This window comes from Perognathus longimembris, chromosome 21, assembly GCF_023159225.1.
Source record: "Perognathus longimembris pacificus isolate PPM17 chromosome 21, ASM2315922v1, whole genome shotgun sequence".
Classification (NCBI taxonomy): Eukaryota; Metazoa; Chordata; class Mammalia; order Rodentia; family Heteromyidae; genus Perognathus; species Perognathus longimembris.
Window position 1 is genome coordinate 18,456,462 of NC_063181.1, and position 26,248 is coordinate 18,482,709.

General features: G+C 34.5%; 1 protein-coding gene and 1 long non-coding RNA gene across 2 annotated transcripts in view; one reads left to right on the top strand and one right to left on the bottom strand.

Annotated features, from left to right (window-relative positions):
• Gpm6a (glycoprotein M6A) overlaps window positions 1-26,248 on the bottom strand; it is a 231,688-nt gene that overhangs the window by 196,915 nt on the left and 8,525 nt on the right. The window lies entirely within an intron of this gene.
• LOC125339270 lies at window positions 16,085-25,444 on the top strand. The gene is made up of 3 exons (XR_007208516.1): window positions 16,085-16,831; window positions 22,389-22,391; window positions 25,416-25,444. It is a non-coding gene; the product is annotated as an uncharacterized LOC125339270 (long non-coding RNA).

Genomic DNA, 26,248 nt, shown 5'->3' on the forward strand with positions numbered 1-26,248 from the left:
GGTGATATGTCCCTCAAAACAATAAGAACTTTTTCCTATTCTACCAACCAGGCTGTGTTTGGTGATAATTGGGAGTGTACAGGTAATGGGGGAAGAGGCCTGCACATCTCTTCCCACTGCTAAATTTGTTTCCATACAAAAAAATTCTAAAACTCATTATCAACAGGTGCTATGAATATAAATAGCTTTGATGTGTTTTGTTATGCATTTCTATAATTTCTCACCTGCCTACGGTAAAAAGTATATTCCTTGGGCGGCATTTATATTGTATTCACAAACTGCTTTGTTAAATGGCCACTCCTTTGCATAATTACTTAAAGATAATAATAAAAATGTAAAAATTCCTTTAAGTATGTTTGGTTGGTGTATATGTTGTGTAAAAAGTTGTTGGATCGGTCTCATAATTTCAGAAGTAAATTAACCAAGAGCTATTAAATATAGTCGTACCTAGCACTCCCTGTTTCTTCTTATCAAGAGCTGATAAGAAGGAAAATATTCTTGGAAGCAACAAAGGCATAAGGCTATATTCCCTGGCTGAGTCTTCCTAAAGGTGGATTCTAAATGAGTGAAGTTGAAGCTGAACTAATAACCCAGAGCGTTTACAGTAGCTCTTCATTCTTCACATTCAGTACATTCCTCAAAGGGGTGGCATAACAAAAACATAATTTTATAAATCTTACTTTCTGTATTAAGTAGTTTCATGAAAATCTATAAAAATCAAATGGGAAACTGTTGTAGTTCTATGCCATATTTCCGGCCAATTTTACAAACACATAAGTGAAAGATAATGAAATTGTCCATAGTCAAGACAATATATAAACACCACTAAAAGACAAATGATTTTGAAAGAAAAATGGTAAGAACTCTTTCAAAAAATATATCTTAAAAACACAAAAAGTTCACCAGCAAGAAAAGTGTTCATTTTATCATGAGAATCAGAGGAAAATGTTTAATATATTTTGGCAAAATTGCTATATTTGCTTTCTACAGAACTGTGGTACTTTAAGAGATCTATTTAACAAGATTTTAAAAATATATAAGTAAAGTTCTATTAGATATGAGTCTCCCAGAGTCCCAATAAGATGGATTGAATGTCTATATTTATTTTATATATATACATATATAATTGTAGTGATTTTATAACAGCTAAATTAATTAAAAGAAATTCCAGTCATAAAATAGTGAAATTTTCTTTAAAAATTACAATTTTCTAAATAAATATCTGTTTCCCTCACATAATTCCACAGCTTTATATTAGTTAAGGCTGCCCATCAAGTCCCAGAAAGCTGCATTTTTTATGTTTGAAATTTTATGTGGTATTATCTGAATTAACATATTGAGGAAATTAATTTATAAGACAAAAATAAAAGTTCCTCAGAGTCTTCAGAGGATGTTTCTTTTTTAATTTAATTTTATTCTCAAGGTGATATACAGAGGGGTTATAGTTATATACATAAGGTAGTGAGTACATTTTTTATGAAATTTGTTACCTTCTCCCTCCCAAAGAGTCATAGAAACTCTTAAAAAGTTCTAAACATTATTGAACCCAAGATTATATATTTGGTCATCTCTGGGAACAAATAGAAGTCATCATTTTACACGTGAATTTTTGTCTTTATAATCTAATTGTATCTCTGCCTCTGTTAATCAGAGGGTTTTATATATTTCTATTTCGTTAATTCTGAGAAATGATTTGAACTTAGAACATGTTATATTTAATCAGAAAAAAAAGAAGAGTGATTGAGTGACAACCAAGTGCAAGTATTTGTTATAGTTAGACAAAAGAGAAACAACAACTCTAATAAAGTGCTAAAAAACTAGTACAGGGGCTAGAAGAGACTAGATAATATTGCAGAGGATGAGGCAGTGGTGGTATAGATGACATTGTGTGTACTTGGGAATCTAAGTCAGACTCAATGATTTTTCTAAATTTCATGTAAAGATAAATCTCTGTATTCTACAGAGCAATACCAGAAGTTTGGTAACTTGCCTTTTGATGCATAGATAATCCACGACTAGATAAAATCTGCACTTGAAAAACTGAAATCTCCTTTTCAGGCGATTGAAGAAAGAGCAGAGGATACATTTTCTACTGGCACAAATAGGTCAAATGCTGCACCTCTCTGCCTAATGCCCACTTGAGGAAGTATAATCTATTTAGTTCATTGAATAGTTTATTTCCTTGTCTTTTGCCACTTACCTTTTTCTGCAGATACTTAGTAGCGGGTAGATCATAGAGAATATGGTTTGGTGTTTTTTTTCAAAAAGTAAAACGTATAACACATGTGTGGTACCAAGAGAACAAGGTTCAAATTTCGGTAGCACTAATGACTAGATCTAATGAATGATCTAATGACTAGATCAGCAAAGAGATTATGATGATGAAGCTGCTGCTGCTGCTGCTGCTGCTGCTGCTGCTGCTGATGATGATGATGATGATGATGATGATGATGATGATAATGATGATGATGGAAAAACTGTTCAAGAAGACTTGACTCTAGGTTCTCAATGAATGAATACAATAGTATTGAGTAGCAATGTCCTTGTAGTTTTCCCCACTGTGAAATCATCTGGTTCTCTTCTTAAATAGTGTGAGGAATAACATCTTTCTAAATAATTATTAAGAAACTCAACTCAGAGTTCACTTATCTGGTAGTAATGATAATAATAAGAAATTGCTTAGTTTCGCCCCCACCTCGTGGGAGAGGCTTGGTCTATTGGCTGCCCCAACAATTGGGGGCTTTAGTGACATTTCAGATGAAAAAACAGGGACTCTGATCATCCCATGATGCAGCATCATGCAAAGAAGTGCACCGCCTCTTGTACAACTAACAAACATCCACCTGATAAAAGTCCACAAGAAGCACAACTCTCAGACTTCGGTCATGACAAGACCAAAAGGTTTTCACAGGAGGTGAGAGGAGCTGTCCACTGGGAAATGTACTAAGTGACTAGGAAGCAGAAATGTCCTAAGGACGGTGACTTCAAGATGCAGGCACTTTCTCATGACTGGATAACAGTCTGGTTCTGCACAGTTTGTGTGATTTTTTCTCTTCACACATACTGGAGAGCCTGGTTTACGAGCATCATGAGTACACCAGTCATTTCCAGAAGTCTATTCTTCCTGTAGGACTGGATTAAGCCAATTCCAGAAAACTGCACACAAAAAATGAGTGGAAAGTGTCTTGTGTGATTTCTAGACAGCTGATTATGTTTCTCTCTTTCCAACTCAGCCTTCAATAACATTAAAATCAGCCTTAGTGGGAAATTTTACACCAGGAAAAGTAGCAAGTGCTTCAAATAATGGCTCTTGCACTCCAAATCAGCACAAAACCAGAGATCAGCTATAAAACATGCGCTAGTGTACCATTAAGTCCACACCAAATAAATGGCACAGATATACACTAGATATGGTGCCAGAGTTTTTGTTTTCTTCTAAAAGTTCTTTCAGGATCCTTTTCCTACATTTCTCTATGTTAAAGATATGTGTTCTAGCTTGGTTATATTCTATGGTAACCACCCTTCCTTTTCTTGGTGAATGCTAAAAAACAAAAGAGAAAAATGATAATTCCCCAAGGAAACAAAATATAAGACTTAATGACCCATATTCCACTTCAGAGTCTCACTCCAGCTTCACCTTCTAGTCTCACTTTTTCTTTATTCCACTATAGTCATAAATCCTAATTCATATTGCCATTTCTTCACATCTTTATTTTATTTTACTGTCATGAGAGTGGTTGGGGGGAAGGTGAACGGAGGTTTTGTGGGGGGGGGGGGGTTTGGGTAAGTGGGTATGGGTGTGGATGTGTGCACGCCAGTCCTGGGGCTAACTCTGACCCTAAGCTGTTTTGCGCAACACTAGGACTCTCTCATTTGAGACACTGCTTCACTTGCAGCTTTTTTGGTAGCTATTTGGTTCCTGTCCTGGCAGGCTTTAAACTGAAATCCTCATATCTCAGCTTTCTAAGTAGCTAAGATTACAGGGAAGAGCCATGGGTGCCCAAGGAAACAACATACTTCAAGCAAGAAAAATCCACACTAAGAGTGGGGAGGCAGAATGAGGACCATATGGTAGATAGAACAATGTGCTGGTATTTGCTATTCTATAACACAAATATAAAATTAAAACAAACTACAGATTTTAGTGTACACATAGCCAGGGGTTACTTCACAGTCTTTTAGCGAGGAAAACACACAGAAATTACAATGCTTTGTAGGGAAATAAGCCTATTAAACTACAGCGTACACTCCAGTTAACAAGGTTCTTATAGACATATCATTAGTTTAAAATATCATAAATAAAACATAAACCTAGTACAATGAACCTACCAAACATTTAGCTTGGCAACACAATATATAAATAATACAATATCGGTGGCTGACTCAGAACTGCAGCTTGCTTGGGGAAAGATCAAAATCTAAAATTCAAAGTATAATTTCTACAGAATGTGCATGGCTTTTCAACATCATAAAGCTGGAAACATTTCACACTGAGCCATTGTAATTCAGAGACCATCTGTATATTTAGTAATTGTTTGGATAAACTAAAGAGAAAGGATGATATATGAATATGTATATGTATCCATATCCTTCCTTCTCCAAACAGAAAATAACTGTTACATAGCATGTAGTTTGAAATGCCTAGAACTGAAGGTTCAAGCTGTAAACAAGACCAAGAAATGAAATTGTGACTCATGTAGACACATTTTACCCATTGATAAAGCCTCAGGTTCCTCACTGAGTTTCCATCAGTTCTGTTGCAATCTATATTTCCAAACTATACTGCTTATTGAGCAAAACAAAAAACTTCCTTTACACTAGTAAACTGCAGTGTAGAAATAAATCTTTGAGAAATACATGATGGGATACATGCTCTCAAGAAACTTGACTATCTCTCCTCTCTCTCTTTCTCTCTCTCTCTCTCTCTCTCTCTCTCTCTCTCTCTCTCTTTCTGTTTTATGCCTTCTTGGCTGCCCTTTTGAATATTGGATAAATAATAAATTGACATCAAAAAGGAAAAAGGAAAAAGAAACTTGACTAATTTACATCTTAACTAAACAAATCCATCAGTTAAATTCTCCCTTCATATGTAGGGATTCCACAAGACACTGAAAGTACTCAGAAAATGGCGGGTGCCAGTGGCTCATGCCTGTAATCCTAGCTACTCAGGAGGCTGAGAACTGAGGATTGCCCACTAGCCTTGAGCACAAAGAAACTCAGGAACTATATGTCTAGGAGCCAAATTCCAGCCCCACAACTCACCCCCCCTCCATAAAAAGTATTCAGAAAAAAAAGAAAAACCTGAACTTTATCTAAAACTACCCACAATCCGTTTGAAAATACATATAAAATTATTTCTGCATTAAATATGGTATTTTTCTACCATAGAAGGAATATGAATACTGGAAAAGGTAACTAGCCAAATTAAGACACAAAGCACAAGAAGGCAGAGCATAACTCTAGTGATGAAAATGAAAACAAATAAAAACTGACCCAGAACAAATCTCTGTGTTGGACCTAAGTACTCTAGTTAGCAGTTTAGTATCTGCTGCCTACAAGAAGATCAAAAGAAACTGTTCTCTGTAGGAAGCGATAAGATCAGACCTTTATTTTTCAGAGTTCTACAGGATTCAAGTATCAGAAAGAACTTTGAAAATGTGTATATTAGGTACAGAGTATAGAATGGATAAAGAGAAGTCGAAAAAATGAGGAAAGGAATGTTAAGTACCGAACACACTTCAAATCCCGAAGTTAATGAAGACTTACTGAAGGATTTTAGACAAATGGGAGGGTTTTCTTTTTTAATTTCACAGCTCAACAGAAGAAATATAGTGACTAGAAAATTATTGAAAGAACGTGAGATGGGAGGCAAAGAAAAAACCCTCTGCTAAATGGAAGCTTGCATTAATGGCTATATCAATGGAAATGGAGATGTGGTGAAATCTGCAAGTTAAAACATCTACATTGAGTAATTTAAGAGAATTCTTTTAAAGCTACTATATTAGAATGATTTTAGAGAAAAACCATGAATTTTATTATCTCAGAAATGGAATGGTTCTGATGTAACTTGTTGGAGCAACAGAAGGGGCTGCTGGGAGGTGTGATGTTCACTGTCCAATTTAAGGACTATGTCAGTTGACTAGCTACAATGCTGCAGGCTTCTTCTACCTGCACAATGGAGACTCTTGCTAGTACGGTGGATTTTTAGAACTACTTTGGGCCAGGGTGAACTCCACCTTTTCATCTTTTCAGAGATTTGCATGGGTAGTATTAAAAATACCAAAAGCACTTTAAATAGCCAACAAATATGTAAAGATATGCAAATGGTTCCCTAGCAACTTCTGAATGCCTTTTGAAAGTGTACATACAAAAACAGTAAATGTGAAATGAAGCAGGCAACACATCTCTGAACTTGTCCAATAATCTCAAATTTTGTTTCAAATATAGCACTCAGCAGTGTAATAATAGCTGGCAATCTGATAAATAGCACTAAGTATCACACAAAGGTTTTCAGTGACAAATTTCTGATTGTATATTTACATGAATGTGTGTGTGTGTGTGTGTGTGTGTGTGTGTGTGTGTGTGTGTGTGTGTGTAATGAGAGGAAAAAGCTTGTGAAGAGATCCATAGGCTTCTGGCAGGCAAGAATACATGTCAGAGCTTCTATGAAAGTTAAATGATCAAAATAGACTCTGTATAATTACTTGCATGAAATAAGAAATATTATGAATATTACAAAATAATTCAAAATCCTCCATGGAGACAGACAATTAAAATTTATATGATGAGTTACTGCATTCCAGTCTGAAGTATGAGATGGCTTAAAAATATAGGATCTCTGTTAGAGGGAAGTCTTGGGGAAAATAGAACTATAAGAGGAATTTTGTCACTGATAATAACTATAACTCATCCAAAGCAAATTTGACTATGTCAGAGGCTTCGCACCTGTCTACCAGCTACACACAAGGATATGAGATCTGAGCATCACACTTCAAAACCAGCCTGAGCAGTCCATGAGACTCTTATCTCCAGTTAACAAAAAAAAAAAAAAAAAAAAAAAAAAACAGAAGTTGAACTGTGGCACAAGTAGTAAAGGACTAGCCTTGAGAAAAAAAAAAAAAAAGCTGAGGGACAGTACGCAAGCCCTGATTTCACACCCCAAGACTGGTACATACACAAAAGTCAGAGTGTGGCTCTTCTCTAACTGATATGATAAAACTAAAGTCGACCTTGTTTCTTTTCTTTTTAAATGAATCTAACAATTCAAAGATTAAAACTTTTATAAAACATTTAGTGTCTTTGCCAACTAATGAAATTTAAAGAAGTGGATTGAATCTGTTATCTACAAACTCAAAGCAATTTACGTACCCTGCACTGATCAGCACTTAAAAGAAGGATATAAAAATAACCAAATATCTGTTTGTGGCTACCGTTGTAATATTAATGAAACTTGTGGGTATAGTCTATCACCAATATTTCACAGTGTTTCAGACTAATGAGAATAATAGAGTATGGTGCATTTTCTTTAAATTTTCTGTATCAAGTTAGGTGAGCCAAATGCAATATGTACATGGCATCATTCAATGTCAAAATTGAATGGTATTTGAGTTAGTTACTTGAGTGGCCAATTAACGAAAAGGAAAAAAAAGTCCACAAAGTTTAAGAAAGTAGTATTCATTCAGAGGCAAATGGATATTCTACCATAAAGCATTAGGTTACAGACGTATGAACTGTGATTACATAAGAAATGCACTTGCAATGACACAACCATTGAAAAACCTCAAAGCAGTTTCCACAAAATAAAATCCATCTCTACATTCATTCGCTGGGCAACACATACAAATATCGAAAACTGTATTTTAAACAGTGCTATGGTTTCTCTGAGAAAGTCAAGTTCCACAGATCTCTGGAGGTCCCCAGAGACTTCCAGACACTGACCACTTTGAGAATATATTTGCAACCCATTAATTCTGAATGTAGATGATATCTTCAAATGAACCATGGGATTCTCTGCCAACATTTGTATTAACTTATCTGACACAGTACTCTTGTTTCCAAAAGGAGAATGACCTACATCAGAAAAAAAAAACTTTGTTTGTTTTATCCTATTCACTCAGTTTACTTTTTTTCTGTTGCCCCTACAGCAAACTATTCAAATGTGTCTTCCTTCCCATAAAAAAGAACTAGTTTCTTTTCTTCCAATGACAACTGAATTACAAATACCCACAAATGTAATAAATCAGTGAGGACAACACTTAGGTGTCCAAATACACAATAAACCTGCCTATAATCCATTTAATATTGTCTAAACTAAGAGTTCTGATGCATACTTTTATTTCCAGATTTGGAAGGCAATGGGGACAGAAGAAGCATGAGTTCAAGGCCAGAAAATTAAATAAAAGGAAAGCAAAGAAAACCTGACTGACAAAAAGACCAGGAGAAAAGATTGAATAGTTTCAGAATAATTGATATGACAAATGTTTTTACACATAAGTATGTTTACACTAATTGGAATAGTATAAAATGTAGATTTCTATATTTATCAAAATATCACATGCTACTGCACAAATATATATGATTTTTTCAGTTCATTTAAAAAACACTAATGAAAACAAATACTAACTAAAAAGAAAGTCTGTAAAATGTTGAAACAATAGAACAATGAGAAAAGTGAGAATTCTCAAAATTACTTATATCATTTCAATGATATCACTCTCTTAAAATTATAGTTGGTAGTGAAATTGCTTATATTGAAATGGTTGTTATGGTTTAGTTTTAATTTTCTTTTAGGAAATTCTGTAACATTTACCAAATGACTACACTAATTCACATTTCCATCATCATGAATTCCATTTTCCCCACACCATTACAGGTATTTTTATCATTTTTTTTGTCTCTTTGATTATAACATTCCCTCATGGAAGGAGAGATGGTATCTTACTTTTTAGACAGAAAGGTGATTTTCATCCGCAGAATTGGCCTATAAAAAATAGTCAGAAGAGAGGAATTTGAATGTCTCTTCGCAAAGAAATGATGAAATGATGATGGATAATTAACTATTTTGCATTGATTGGTGTACACAATGTACATATGTACTGAAATGTATAGTTCTTTACAACAATTTTTTCAATAAAATAATTAGACCAAATAAATCATAGTGAATTATATTCATATTTCACAAACTATGAGGTTCCCAACCTGACCAGACATATTACCTTCAGTTGTTTTTCTGCTAAGACATCTGTCATTCACCTCAGAATGATGGACTGCATCTAAACACACATGCCTTTGCCACGTGTATGCAGTGCAGTAAGTGCTGCAATTACATGAGCTCACTCATAATTACCTAAGCAGAAGATGACAGAAAAGATGATCAGATCATCAGAATTTTAGAACCAGGGATTTGATGATTGTGCAAGTTCATTTACCACAGATGTATAATTATGTACAATGAATTTAAGATAAGATTTTGCTACTTTGTGTAACAAGAGTCAGACAGTGAATTTTATGGGACACATGCTTGCTTGCATCCTCACCCTATTTCTCCTCCTCTCTCTCACACACACAAATACATATACTTCCAAACTAGTGGAATGAAAGGAACTATTTGGAGGTAACACAAAGTACAACCATGCCTCCAAAATGCTTTTAGAAATGATTATAAATGGGCTGGGGATATGGCCTAGTGGCGAGAGAGCTTGCCTCATATACATGAGGCCCTGGGTTCGATTCCCCAGCACCACATATACAGAAAACGGCCAGAAGTGGTGCTGCGGCTCAAGTGGCAGAGTGCTAGCCTTGAGCAAAAAGGAAGCCAGGGACAGTGCTCAGGCCCTGAGTCCAAGGCCCAGGACTGGCCAAAAAAAAAAAAAAAAGAAAAAAAGAAAGAAATGATTACAAATGTAAGAGGGCCAAGAATTCTACAGATTCTCAATATACTTTAATTGTAATATTGAACACTGGTTAGGAAAATACTAAGAGATATTGTTCTAAGCCACTTACTCACTTGCTTAATCCTTATAGTAACATTGTACCACAGTAAATATCATCCATATTTCATTTTGCAGAGGAGAAATTTTAGATACAGAGAGATGAAGTGACATGATCAAGATTACATAATCACAAAGAAGTAACCTTGACACCACAAAATCATTGTTAAATAATTTGAAATTCACAAATGTCTTTACTTATTTTCCTAATTAAACTTTGGTTAACTTATAAGGATTAAAATCAGTATGTTCTAACAAAACATTTTTAAAGGAGTTGTAAAGCCTTTAAGTAATCTTTTGAATAATTTAAATATAATAATATGAAAAAATTACAGTCTATAATAGAAAACATAATGTTTATAGTCACCTATTGCTTTTAGATCTGACCCCTCATTATTATTATGTTATGTGGTAATCTGATGAAAAGTAAATAAGAACAAGAAAATCTAAATTTATTCAATATCAAGACTAAAAGTCACATCTAAAAATCATAATATAATCATATCACATGCTAGATTTTTTTGTCTGTAGACAGGATGCTTAACACTTATAGACTTGACCTGTAAAATAAAGGCATTCATTAAACTGTTTATCTTCTAGCCTTCTATGATAATATGACTAATCACTAAACATTGTTACATCAGGATATACAAAATTTCTTCTATTTTCATTCTAAGAATGTTAGAATTCTAGAAAAATAATAGGTAATTGTAAGATTACTATTATTGTAGCTACTTTCCCATTAATAATTAGGTATAAAATAAATGTGTTTAATATAGACAGTGCACAAAATTATATAGTTTATGCAATAATATTGCTGGCTAGTGAATGGCAAAACAGTATACAAATTTCCAAAGTTTTATTAAACCAATTTTATTTACTTATTTATTTTTTTTGGCAGTCCTGGGCCTTGGACTCAGGGCCTGAGCACTGTCCCTGGCTTCTCTTTGCTCAAGGCTAGCACTCTGCCATTTGAGTCACAGCGCCACTTCTGGCCATTTTCTGTATATGTGGTGCTGGGGAATCGAACCCAGGGCTTCAAGTATAATAGGCAAGCTCTCTTGCCACTAGGCCATATAGCCAGCCCCAATTTTATTTTCTTTGGTACCAGATTTTGAATTTAGGGTCCCACGTAGTCTAAATGTGTTTGGTTAGCTGGCACTCTACAACTTGAACCATGTCTTCAGTCGCCTGGCTTTTTGATGGTTATTTTGAGATAGTATTTCACAGACCATAGTTTGTTCCTGGGATCGCTTCAGAATACTATCCAACAGGTCTCAGATTCTGGGATAGCTAGGACCATAGAGGTGAGCCATTACCATCCTGCAAAACTAAAGTTTCTTTAATGAAGCTGACAAACAATATAAAACACATTATAGGGTAACGGATTGAGTTACAGATTCTATCATCTGGTTTCTCTTATCAGCTTCATACAAAACCCTTTCCTGGAATTTATACTGTAAAAGAAAAAAGAGCTCACACAATGTTTGCCAAAAACTACCTTTACAGGAAGTATTTTCTTTCTAAATAAATCAGCATACCATAAAAAAAAACTTCCAGATTTTTCCCCCCCAGAATGTAGGGAGTTCAGAAGTCAACACTACACTGTAACAAGTAAAGATCTGAGCAACTTAAAAATCAACTCTTCTTAGTTCCATCAATTAGCTGAAGTCCCTAGACAAATGAACATGCCAAAACTTGAAGAGAAAAATATACACAGTCTAAAAACTACAGCTCCCACAGCAGAAACTTGGGAGTCCTACAGCCAGTACTACTTGCTTCTCACAGAGATGATCAAATGAAGGGAAATCTCTTCATGGGCTGAGGGTGACCATGAAGGGACAGGGAGAAATACCATGCTGGTATTTTTAACAAGACTCATCACCAGTGGAAAATAGTCTAGCAGAACCTAACTGACTTGAAAGAAAGTCAAGTCCCAATACTAAGAGACTTCCTGTCTCCCCAAAGGAGAGAAAAGAGTGAGTGTAGAAGCTACACCATACTTGAAAAGATTCCAATTGGAGGCCACAGATTCATGAAAAGAGTTACCTAATTATGACTTTAGAATAGTCTCCCTTTCCTCCAACCTGTATAATATATAATAGGGGAACACAATTTAGATTTTTCCAGGGAAGCATAGATGCTACAAAAGAACAAGGAAACACTGAAAAGTTCAGCCTCTTATGCTAGAGCTAAGAGCAAATAGGAAACCCTTCTACTAAAATCCTACTTACCAGTACACAATTCTAATTTCAACCAAAAATTACAAGGTGTCATAAAAGACCCAAGGCACATATGAAGAAACAGAGCAAGCATGAAAACCAAGGGCTAAAATCAATCCATTTGATTGACTCTGAAGACTCTTTTCTTAGTTTTTAGATAGCCAGCTCCTTCTGCCTTCTCTTGATCATTTTCATAAGTCCCACTGTCTTCTGGTTTTCTCTTGTTGGAATGACAGTGGGCCTACTACATTAGTGGTATCATAATAAGCTCATTTGATCTTAAATGCCTCTTTAAGGACTTTATCTATAAAAGTAGCAATTTTCTGCTATACAATTTGGGCCATAACATTGCCAGTACAGATAAAAGAGGGCCCGAAGTAGCGACATTCACTTCAGACAACAGACCCCAGAGCAAGGACATTTCTTACAAATGAAGAAAGAGCATTGCATAGTGATAAAGAAGCCAATTTTATAGACAATATGCTAATACTGATTATATATGCATCTCACAACACATTGTCAATATATGTGAGCCAAAAAGATGAAAAAATGCAGAGATAAAATCATGATTCCACTATTATATCTGGAGACATAAACAACCCTCTGCCAGTAATTGACAGTTATACAGAAAGCAGATGCACAGTGTACTGAACAGCAAAATCAATCAGCTGAATCTAACTGACATTTATAGAATATTTAACAATAACAATATACATTCTTCTCAAGCTCATACAGAATGTTTGCCAATGTTCTTAGTCTAGTTTCTACTGTTATATCTGATTACCACAAATTGGGTAATTTATAAAGATCACAGGTTTATTTGACTCCGTTTCCAAAGGTTGGAAAATTCAAGCTGGTTAGTACAGTATATCTTGCTGGAAAGCAGGCTTGTTGAATTGAACATTTTAGCACAAGGTTCGCCTCCACCTCTTATAAAGCAATAGTCTTGTTGGACTTGAGATCCATTCTTGCAACCTCAATTAAATGTAATTACCCCAAAAGAGCCCGCCTTCAAACACCATAAGGGACTGTATCATCCTTCAATGTGCCTTACAATGGCGGTTAAATTTCATCATGTGTTCTGATGAAAATATTCAAGCCATAGATAGTACCAGTATAACCCACAATCTGTGCCATAAACACACTTTAAGAAGTTTGGAAACTAGAAATCATGCAACTTGTACTCTAAGACTATAACAGAGTGAGGCTATAATTCAATCAGAGTGTTTAAAAGTTGATGGCATTCTAGACATGTATTAGAAAAGAATAAAGACATCATCTAAAGTTCCACCTAAAAAGTGAAAAAAATTATATCTAAAGCAAGCAGAATTAAGGTTGAATACATGCCACTGAAATTCAGATACCAATGCAGAATGATTCAATCAAAAAAGCAATAAATCTGGCAAAAACTCTAGCCATGTTAACTAAGAAATAGAAACAGAAATGATAGTGGCTATTTCTACTCACTCTACAGACATTATAAGGATGAAATATTATTTTTGGACGACTTTTGTCTCTCACAAGGAAAATTTGGTAAGTTGAGTAGACATATTTAACTCACTGAATGTTTATGTACTCCCAAAATTCTTATATCCCAAACCAAATAACAATTTGATATTTAGAAATGAGGTATTTTGGAAGCTAATTGGGTCAGAAAGAAAAAATGCTTATAAAGGACTATAGTAGTGTCCTTACAAGAAAAGGCCAGATGGCTAACAAGTCTCTTTATTCCATGTGAGTACAAGCAAGTAGACACTGCACATCCAATGTGTGGAGGTATTAGGGCTAAATAGAAACTATATGTTCTCTTTGCTTACTTTTCCTATAAATGAAAACTTTAAAATGGCTTAAACAGTAGTACAAAATATTATGGTTTTTTGCAGGTAAGTAATCATTAAGCATGAGAAATAAAACTAAATTATTTTTACTTTGAAGGCAATTCAGCAGTAGCTTTCAGATATTATTATTCTTAAATCACAATGACAATGAAGTATTTCACCACATCCTTCCTTTCCTTTTTTTTTCCTCTTACATCAAAGAAAACATTTGCTACCAAAAAATACTTGGCAAATTTTCTGGAAATTGAAGTAAGGGAACACTCCCTTTACCACCATTCAATAAACAAGTTTATTTCACCGGAAATCGGCTTTTTGGATATCTACAAAAACATACCAAACGTGTTGCTTTATGAAAGAGAAGGAAATTGAAGGTTGAAGGTCAAAATCTTCTTACAAAGAACACATGAGACAGTTGGCAATCTAGCACTCTCCGATGTAACAAGGGAAATTTCAATATTTTTGAAATAGAAAAGAAAAACTACCAGTAAACACTTTCAATAGAGTATATAAGACAGGTTTTTTTCACGGAAATGGAGGGACATAGAGGGTGAACAAATGAAGCAGTGGTACTCACTGGATACAAGGTTGAAAATGAACTATGCAACTCCTGGGTAGGGATAGGGTGGGAAAACTGGGAGAGAGCAAGGGAAGAGGTGACAATGTCCAAAAAGAAATGTATTCTTTACCTAATTTATGTAACTGTAACCCCTCTGTACATCACTTTTATAATAACAATACATTTTAAAGGAATATATTTAGTTCTTAGGTTATTTGTACTAAAGACTGTTGTGTGTGCGTGTGTGCTCACACAGGTCTTCACACATATAAGCACAGGTAAGTGTAAACTAAGAAGTTACAAGGATCTGGCATAGTCCTTACTTTTTTTTTTTTTTTTTTTGCCAATCCTAGGGCTTGAACTCAGGTCCTGGGCACTGTCCCTGATCATCTCAAGGCCAGCACTCTACCAATTAAGCCATAGCACCACGTCTGGGTTTTTCTGTTTATGCAGTTCTGAGGAACTGAACCCAAGGCTTCATGAATGCTAGGCAAGCATTCTATTACTAAGCCACATTTCCAGACAGTTCTTATATTCTTCAGAAGAAAAATAAATTATTTCCAAGCTTCTTCCTTTCTTTATTCAAATTAGACTTAAAGGGTCATAAACAGGCTTTATAGAGCTTGACACATTCAAAAAAGTAAGAGGAGATGGGAACTGAAGAAAACCTTATCTCCAAAACCACAAGAAAGTTTTTGTGCTGGAATGAAAGCTTATATTAAAAGACAAAAGCAACAAGTCTACGAAAAATAGGACTTTATATTCCTTTGTCACCATTTCTATTCAAATTAGAAAGTTGTTGGAAGAAGGAGGTCACCTATGCCCATCAAGAGTTTGCATCATCCGATAGAGTTCCTTTCTTCCAACTGAAGAACACAGGCTGCATTACCAAGAAGTAAGCGCTACCTGAAGTCAGACCAGCAGAGTACTCCTGGAGAATCAGGAAAAGTTGTGAATACAATACCGCCTTAGTTAGGAAACAAAAGGCTACAGACTCCAGCAAGGGTCCAATTCCCAGGAAAAGCCTACTTGTCTGCTGTTTCGACTGCCTTCAAACACTCTGTTAGCTCTATTCTAAGCCCTAATATATTAGTGACTTGCATCAACACTGTTAACTGCAGGTTAACCATTTCCAAAATGAAGTGACATCTGTTATTAGCATCAATATGAGGTTGAGATACATTTCCTTCCTTCCTCTGGAAGTAGGAAATTCAAAGGGAATACCAAATTCGAGAGACACGGGGTAAAAAAAGAGAAATAACTACAAAAGCAATACTTGCAAAACTGTTTGGTGTAAGTGAACTGAACAACTGGGCGGGGGGGAGGGAAGGGGGGGAGGGAGGGGGGCATGAGGGACAAGGCAACAAACAGTACAAGAAATGTATCCAACGCCCAACGTATGATACTGTAACCTCTCTGTACGTCAGTTTGAAAATAAAAAAAAAAAAAAAAAAAAAAAAAAAAAAAAAAAAAAAAAAAAAAACAAAACTGAGGTACCTTAGAGGAGGCTGCGTTTACCATTAGTTTGCTATTGATAAAATCTTACACTAACTTATCTTCAAGAACACACTTATGGTGTCTTTGAAATATTATGTGCTGAAAAGGTGTGCACATTTTCTTTTAAACTCTTTCACACAGAAAAAATACCTCCTGAAAGAATAACACACTCCTACCTCTTCTTTGCTAATCTTCCCCTCAATAACTTGTATGGTATTCTCCAACTCCTCCCCTCCCCAGGAAAGGGAGGAGGAACAGAAAGCAGGAAGCAAGGTAAAAATGACTGAGCTACTGAGAGAATCAAAAGAAGAAAAGTAGGAGCCCAAGGAGTAGAAAAGATTGTAGAGAAAAACCAATGCTCTTGAAATCTCCAGCTGATTCTGTCCTTCTATATTAACATTATTATTATGTATGTTTTCTAGAAAAAAATGAAAGGAATCTTATGGGTTCTCTTGTGTTTAGGTGAAGGGCAATTGCTATTTCCTAGTCGTGACCAGGCTGCTACACCACAGGAGCTGCAGTGGAGTACATTGTTCTCTCCTGTCTGTTTGAAAAATATTTCCAGTCAGAAGACAGTCACATGAAATATATTTGGCCTAAATTCTCCCTTGGTACTACTAATCACTTTTCTTTCCACCCACAATATCTTTCTTTGCTTATGCTTTATTATTCATTGGTATTCAAATAAAGCCTAGCTCAACTCTGACACACAAAGGTGTGTGTGTGTGTGTGTGTGTGTGTTTGCAAAAAGCAAAGTATTTTTAAAGATTTTAGTTAATTTAGCTACAGAACTTTTCTTGGCATTCGATTTTCTTTTGCTCTAAATGTGATTAATAGCAATACGGTACTCAAGTGTACCTTATGAACAGTAATTTCTAAATGCCCTGCTCAAAATTAATGTACTTTCTCCGCAACACAAATTTACTGGTGGTTATTAAATTCATGTCAGTGACTATTTTTTCACAGCACTCATGAAAGAAACAGCAGCACAATTCCTGAGCATGGAATTTTAAAGTTGATCTTAAATGCAAATGTTTTCACATGCCATATTCTTTCACCTTATCTATGACTCTTTCAAATTGTCTCTGAAATCTTTATTGCTGAAAACTCTTTACATGTTTTTAAGTGACACGGGATTTGTTGAAATGAATTTGAGATATAGATGAACTAGATAGGTAAAAGTAAATGAAAAAAAACCTTCTCACCTACATTTAAGGTAAAATAAGTGCATATTTACACATTCTAACAGTGAAGCAGCTACATGTAAATATATAATACAATCCTTATATCTTACAAATGCTAACTGGAAGATGTAAAAATATAAACCCCAACAGTAGAGAAAATTCCTCTAGTATTTTTTTCTCATCTAAAAGATGAATATACACATTTTTCGTAGCTACTTTACTTATTAGGAATCTACTAAGTCCTGAATTGTACACTCAATATCTCTCTCACAATGTCACTTTATTTCCTTCTTCTACTACTTTTGCTCATAGTAGAAGTATGTAAAATAAAACAATCACCACTCTTCCAAAGAAAGTTTTATTTGAAGCTAAGTGCTGAAACTGTCATTGTTTCTCAGCACTACTCTGGAATCTGTAGACATATCATCTCCAAGATACCATCATTAACAAATACACCAGAGTTAACACTCTCACCAAAGAACATACTAAACATCTCAAAATGTGGCTGCTATTAATTCAACAATAGCCCAGACCTTTTCTTAAAGATTGACAAACATCAAGGGGAAAAATAAGGTATCAAAGATAATAGTAAAAGAAGCTTCTCCAGGGTTCATTGCAAATTTCTACAATACTGGGTAGACCTTATTCTGACTTTATTCATCCATACAACCTTCAATAAGTCAAGATACTTTTTGACACCTCAAATTCACTTTATAAAAGAAGAGTCTTATTTCATAGGCTCAAATGATAAAGATAATTTATATCTCTAGCATCTACATGCACAGTCTATAATCTAAAATGCAGAGAAAAAAATTTTTGCTGATATAGTGAAATAAGCCTGTAAGTTATTTCATGATATTTGTTTCTAGGCTTTTTTAAAATTTAGTAGTAATTCAACATAGGAAAGATTTTTTTTCTGGGTGTTTGAAACACCTTTTAAAATTCTCTACCCAAATTTTATGCAAACTTACTTTGTAAAGGGAAAATTATACCATTTTTATACTGTGGTAGCAAGATGTTAATTTATCATGACCAGTTGTAGTTACTCTCTTTTTATATTGTCATTGTTTAAGCCATGGTCCAGTAAAGTCTCACACCTACCACAAACACTGATGTCATCCAAGATAATAAATATTTACATTATGCTATTTCCATGCAAACATAACATACATGTAATATGGATACACATTTCAAAAAGATGGAAAAACACAAACCAACGATTAAAGAATTAAATGTGACAGAGGCAAGAAGGCTGAAATTGATGGATCTAATAGCTTCAAATAACAGAATAGTAATTCTTGAAGTATTAGTTGTACAGTACATTTTTAAAACCAAAACTATTTGCCTTTGCAGAATTTGCACAAAGAAAAGTTTGTTCTTTAACAAATAACATCATATAAGAAGTGATTTTGTATACGAGGCAAGCACTCTTGCCACTAGGCCATATCCCCAGCCCCCCCAAAAAAAAAAAAAAAGAAGAAGTGATTTTGTTTTGTAACTACTCCTGAACTAATCTTCACATAGCTTTAGATCATGGTTTTGCTATTGGATCGCTGTGGTTTTCTGTAAGGCTCATCTTATTGAAGTCACTCCTTTGATGTAATCAACTTCATGTTAGTAGGAAATGTACAGAATCATAGGCAATAGGAGCTAACTAAATCATTAAAATCTCTTTGGCTCAAGCACACATCCAAATGAAATCTTGGAACAGGATGAATATGTGAAATGTTTGGCATATCCCCAAACACGTTGTGAATATTAATTGCAATTAAAAAAATTACTAAGCACTCTTCAGAACAGCTGTTCTGAAAGAACATTACAAAGATTTGACTCAGCTCCTGTCCACCATTTGCACAGAGATCCTAATGAGCAGGGAAATGGCTAAGGATGAGCAAGAACCATGAAGTATCAAATGTCTCTCGACCTGTTTACTCAAACTATTATTAGTCATCATACCAGTACCACCTATATTCATTCAGTTTAAATAAATCGTCATGGTTCTTTTCAGTGACTCAACTTTTCACAATTTTAACACACCATTTGTGGTTTAATAATAATTTATATTTTAAAACAGCCTATTGAATATATAGTTTATTATATTCTATCCCTTTCAGGCTCACCTTACAATTACTTTCGAAGTAACATTTGAAAGGCAATACTGAGCTTGTTGCTGATAGCTCAGACTTATTTTTCTAGCTAGTCAGAAAGCTGCAATCTGAGAGTCACAGTTCAAACCCGGCCTGAGCAGAAAAAAAAATCTATGCAATTACTAGCTTCAATTAACCACCAAAGCCAGAAGTAGAGATGTGGATCAAATAGTAGAGCACCAATGAAAAATCCAAGTGAGAACACAAGGCTGTAATTTCAAAACCCAGGACTGGTGCATGTGCATGCGCGCGCGCGCACACACACACACACACACACACACACACACACACACACACACAGCTGTGGCTCCTTGCTGCTACTAGGATGTAATGAAACTCTTCAACATGACCGCAAGACCACGTCCATACACCCTAATTTAATCTTCGCACATATCTCTTCCAACACTCTTCTTTGTCCTCCAGCCAATCTCAGCTGACTCCTATCAAGCTCACAGTCTCTTTCTCTGCACTTTCAGTTCTCACATGACTTCCTTCTGTCTGTCATTGCCAGTTCCTGCCTGCATTCTCAACCCTGCCCTGCCACACACTGGTAGAAGGGCAGGCTTTGAGAAGCATTTTGCTGTGGTCTACCTGAGCACAGAGGCCAGGTAACTCCAAGTCCTTTTGTATAGATTAGCAAAATCCCCGTTCTCCTATATTCTTGATCAGTAAAAGAATTAACACATGGGGCTCCATCTGTTCAGAGCATTTGTCTTCCTTCCAAACTTGAGTGAGTAATAAGGTACTCACATCAGTGCCATTACATTTATAATATATTGGTCTTGTCAAATATCAACATCTGAGTTGCAATTATGTGCTTATTTTTCTACCCCATTAGCCCATGAATAATCTGTAGGATCACTAATCCTATTTGTTCTGATCATCATATTTTCACATATAGTAGAATATATGGTAGATAGTAGGTATATAACAGTAGTCAATCAACAATTATTTTATGGGTAAAGAAATGAGTAGATAGCAACAACAAAGAATTCAAACCTGTATTAAATTAAAGCTTTTAGAGTTTCAGTTCCTAGCTAGATCTTTAGATATAGATATGTATTAAAATTTTACTAACTCCAACATTTTTTTTCAAGGTTGGAGATCAAACCCAGAGCTTTCGACATGCTAGGAAAGTATTCTCTCAGCCAAAGCCACATCTGATATAAGCTATTGCTAATTTCCAATTCCATTAATTATGCCATTGGTCATGTAATCTCTCACATATTTCATTTTACATTATTCAACAGAGAGGATTTATTAATCCAAATAACATAATCTGAACCATTAGGATCTGTGGTTTGAAAAGAGTGTATTAGTTATTTTCTGGAAAATACATCATACTTAACTAATGACAAATTGATTCCAAGATGATTTAATACAATTTTTGCTTACTTGTTGAGCATAAGATTTCTTTTTTTTTTTTTCCAGTCCTGGAGCTTGAACTCAGGGCACTGTTCTTGGCTTCTTTTTTCTCAAGGCTAGCACTTGGCCAACTTGAGCCACAGCACCACTTCTGGCCTTTTCTATATATATGGTGCTGAGGAATCAGACCTAAGGATTCATATATACTAGCCAAGTGCTTTTGCCAGTAGGCCATATTCCCAGCCCAATAAGATTTCTTTTACAAACATACAAATAGTTGTTTCAAAACCTACTTTATGGTAAGAATGAAAAATAAGAAATTTATTTTGGACAAATACAAATAAGCCTTATTCTAATTTAGATTTGCTGTCTCCAATTTTTCTGCCCTCAAATGATGCTTTACTCTGATATTTTCCTTTGAATGTTTAATTAAGTCATAGTTTAGACAAGATGCTTCTTGAATCATTTTTCTGTTGTTCAAACTATCCTCACTACCAATGTAGGAAAATTATTAAATCAATAAAAACACACAAGGTTGAGACAGTCTTTCAGAACTTCAGTAACTCAGAACTACAATAGTATCACACATATTCATGCATTGAACGTTTAAAAATTTACAGTAAAAAATAGAGGCCTTACTTTGTATAAATGAGCACACAGAGGAATAGAAACATAATACCTTAACTTACCAAATCCTTTCATGCTCCTTTCTCCTATGAGCAAAGTAAAGCCACCATTACAATGTAGCTGAAACTCAGAATCAAGTCAATCATGCAAATTGCATAGCCAGTAAATAGAAGTGCCTAGTTTACATATTCAAAAAGTCAAACTTTAAATAAATAATTCTAGAATAATAAAGAACATGGGAAGTACTACATTCCCTAATACAAATGTATGTAAGAAGTGGAGAGACAGTTCCATAATAAAGCCACTGGTAACTCTCTAGTGAACTACTATCTTTTTAAATTTTTTATTGTCAAGGTGATGTACAAAAGGGTTGCAGTTTCATACATAAGGTAGTGAGTACATTTATTGTCAAACTTGTTACCTCCTCCTGCATTTTTCTCCTACTTACCCTACTGCCCAATCCCCGCTTCAGCCCCAAGTTGTAGAGTTGGTTTACAATATATTGTCTTGTAAGTATTGTTGTTGCATTGGTTCACCTTTTACTCTTTGTCACATCATTTTGATATTCCCCTTCTCTAATTCAGACAAACATATATAAAATACCCAGGGCACCAAAATCAACTACTTTTATGTAAAAATTTCACGAATATTTTGCAAAATAACCTCTCTCAATAAATATATTCTCCAATTTGTATGCAGATGTTAACCTTCCCTTAGTAAAAATAAATATTGATGTGATTGGTATCAAATATTTGAAGAAAAGTTTAATTTTCTACTAAAATCCTACTTTCACAATAATGTAAAGACTATAGTTTCATGAGGTGTAAATTTACAAACACTAAGGGCTCCTCAGTTCTACTTCAGTTCCTTAAACTAATAGCTTTTCAAGCAAGATTCAATCTATACTACTGAATATTTAATCACAACATTGCCCCAGAGGTTATTTAATCACAATTTTCTCAGATGGTTTGGGATAAATTATCACATCAATCGAATCAAGTGTTTTCCTCTAAAGTTCAGAACTCTAATTCAAAACCATGATCAAAACCGAATACCAGTTCTATTATGCCTTTTATTTGTGCATTTTAATGTCAGCCTTACAGAATTGGAAAAAGAGCAAACATTCACAGAGAAAGAGATAAGAAAATTAATTTTACCTGGCCATAGCTGCTAAAAACACATAACTTAATCTCCAGCAATCAGTGTGTAATGAACAGCTTCATTCATTTGTGTTTTGTAAACTTAACTGATTTTAGTACCCTGGATATTGTATATACATGTATTGGAACTAAGGAAGGGGAAGGGAATGCCAAAATTGAGATAAAAAGGATAAAAAGACAAACCAATGCAACAGCAATACTTACAAAACTTTATGGTGTAAACCAACTGTACAACTTATGGGGGGGGGTGAGAGAAATGGGGAGGAGAAGGCAGGAGGTGGAGAGGGAGGAGGTAACAAGTTGAACAAGAAATGTACTCACTGCCTTACGTAAGAAACTGGAACCCCTCTGTACTTCACTTTGACAATAAAGAAAAAAAGAAAAGAAAAGAAGAATTATAATGATAGTCATCCTGCTAGTATTATTAACAAAGCTATACAAAACAAAACATCTTTATACTGCCCTGGGATTTTATACTGCTACTATGACATATAGTACCCTGGCTACACAGTTTACCATTTGGCCGGCTATAGTAGGCATATAATATACCTTCACCCACTAGTGAAACGTAGAACACCTCATTTTTTATAATTATTGTCACAAGTACAATGTAAGAGGATTTACATATCTTTATGGTTTAATAAGTGGAATGGCAGTAGGATTTAAGCCCCAGGACTTCGGTTTAGCTAACTTTTTTAAACAAGTATTATTATTAACCCCTGCATTAGAAAACTCAATCTCTATTACCTGGAACATTCTAGTAAATGTGTGACTGTTCTTCCAAAATGTATCAAAAGCATTAAATTGGATGGAGAGGATATAATATATTTATGACTGCACATTCTATTGGATATAATAAAGATATATTTTTGAAGTAATTTGAATTTTAGAAAATAAGTACATAAAGTACTTATATCAGCAATAAAATATGGCATAAATCTGTCTTCTGACACTCATCCGAGTAGAGTTTGATTTTCATTTTTTAGCCTCATTATCACCTAAAATGCAGTTAGTTTTAATACAAAGAAAAATAGAACATGTCTTCTGTTCAATGATGTAATAATTGGCAAAATTTAGTTGAAAGTAGATTATAGGAATTTTTCAATCACATCTATACTTAATAGATATTGTTCATTGTATGAAGCTAAAAGAAATGGAGAAAAATTAGATAATGGAAAGAGTAGAAACATGCATAAAGTTTGGAAAAGGAATGGGGAAAATGCCTTTTGGAGAAAATTTTTAATCTCATAAACTGGAAAAAATTATTTTTTATTTTGTCACTGTTATTTTTTAAGTGGAAAATAACATGACTAACAAAATAAATGACTCTCAAAGATCAACCAAGGAGAATACTTAACAATACAAGCTAACCTAATATTTTTAATGGAAAATTACTTTATTGTACAGTAAAACTCAACCTTTTTATGGCATATTCCTGCAAGTTTTGGAAAATGGTTGCAATCATGTGACCACCACCACAATCAAGATGTAGAACAAATTTCCACAAAATGATTTTGTTTCTTTGTAGTCACTCAAGAATCCCATTTTCAGGGGTTGGGAATATGGTCTAGTGGCAAGAGAGTTTGCCTCTTATACATGAAGCCCTGGGTTTGATTCCCCAGCACCACATATATAGAAAACTGCCAGACGTGGCGCTGTGGCTCAAGTGGCAGAGTGCTAGCCTTGAGCAAAAAAGAAGCCAGGGACAGTGCTCAGGCTCTGAGTCCAAGGCCCAGGAATGGCAAAAAAAAAAAAAAAAAGGAATCCTACTTTCAATATCCCTTAAGGACTAATGTTTCTTTTCTCTTATAAAGTTCCTTTCCCCAGCAGGCCTTAATAAATACTAGATGGATGGCATAGCATCTGATTATTTTTTATACATTTGGGCTTCATCTCTGTAGTGTTATAAATAATTAATTTCTTTTTACTGTAGAGAATTCCATTGTTTGTCAACATGAGTTTATTTATCCATTTACCAATTGAAAAATTCACAGATATTTTCCAGTTTTAAACTGTTACAAATAGATTCTAAACACTCATCTATAGATTTTTGAATAGACATGCAGTTTTATTTATCTTAGGTAAATACATAAAACTTTTTTTCCCTTTTTTTTTTTTTTTTTTTTTGGCCAGTCCTGGGCCTTGGAGTCAGGGCCTGAGCACTGTTCTGGCTTGTTCCCGCTCAAGGCTAGCACTCTGCCACTTGAGCCACAGCGCCGCTTCTGGCCGTTTTCTGTATATGTGGTGCTGGGGAATCGAACCTAGGGCCTCGTGTATCCGGCAGGCACTCTTGCCACTAGGCTATATCCCCAGCCCTTTTCCCATTTTTGAAAGTGGTTATGTCATTATGCATTCTCAGAAGTAAAGTATGAAAGCTCCATATGACTGTTCGGAGAACTTAGTGCTTTCTACTCATTTGCTCAGATTTTTTTCATTCTATTTGTTTATTTAGTTTCTGTTAAATATCAATTTCTAAATTTCCACTGACAAAATGAAAGTACAATATAAATTGAGTATATGTTCTGCTACATTGTTAAGCCTGTTAATTCTTACTAGGTTTTATTGTATATTTAATGAGAATTTCTGTTCATGTAGAGTTATTTTTGAGTGAAAAGGCCTTTCTTTCTTTTGAACATGAATGAATTTCTATCCTTGCCACGTTGCTTAGCTAGTCCCTTCCATATAATCTTGAAGAGTACAGAGAACCTTGCATTGTTTACAATCTTAGGTGAAAAAAATGTAGTTTGTCACTGTTAAGTGTAAAATGACTTATAGGTTTATTTGACTGTTCTTTACCAAAGTAAGTTCATATTCTCCCTATTGTAGAAAGTGTGTGTGTGTGTGTGTGTGTGTGTGTTTTATATGTGTGTATATGTATCAAATTTTGGCCAATGTTTTTTTCTATATCTATTGAGTCAGTCATGAATTTTTTTCTTCTTTATTCTGTTTTTGTGATGAATTGTATTTTTAATTTTTCAAATGTTAAATCAGCCTTATTTCCTAGGATAAAGCTTGCTTGGTTTGTATATATTACACAATGGATTCAATGTGCTAAAATATCCTTGAACATTTTTACATCTATGTTGACCATATATACATATATATATACATATATATATATATTTCTCTTTGGGGGAAAGTTTTGTGATAGAATTGCTGTTGTGTTTTCTGTAGGTGATGGGTCTAATTCACCAGTGTAACTTTGTGTGTTGACTCCCTCATTGTTCCAAACTTTAAATCTAATAATTCAATATATCATACATATTGGACTACTCATCTGTTTCTTTTGCTCACTCATTGTCTCTCTTTTTCTCCAACTTTATCTCATTTTCTTGTGATTTTTAAAAAAATTTTTATCACTGAAGCACTTTTCAATATACTTATGGTGCACCCATGATTCATTCTCCTATAAAATTCCTGCTCTATTTTCCTTGAGATATTTGTTCCTTAGTAATTTATAGTAATTGTTTATATATGTCAACATTCATGTTTTTGTAATCTGACTAGTATTTTAATGTTTTATTATATCACAAAGATGGTTTAAATTTTTTGTCTATTTTGTCAGTTTTAAAAATCATTACTACACTTTCTCTGTTTTAAATATACCTCGTTAGCCAAGGATCACTGAAGTATTTTTAAATTACACTTTTCAATAGGTCTGTC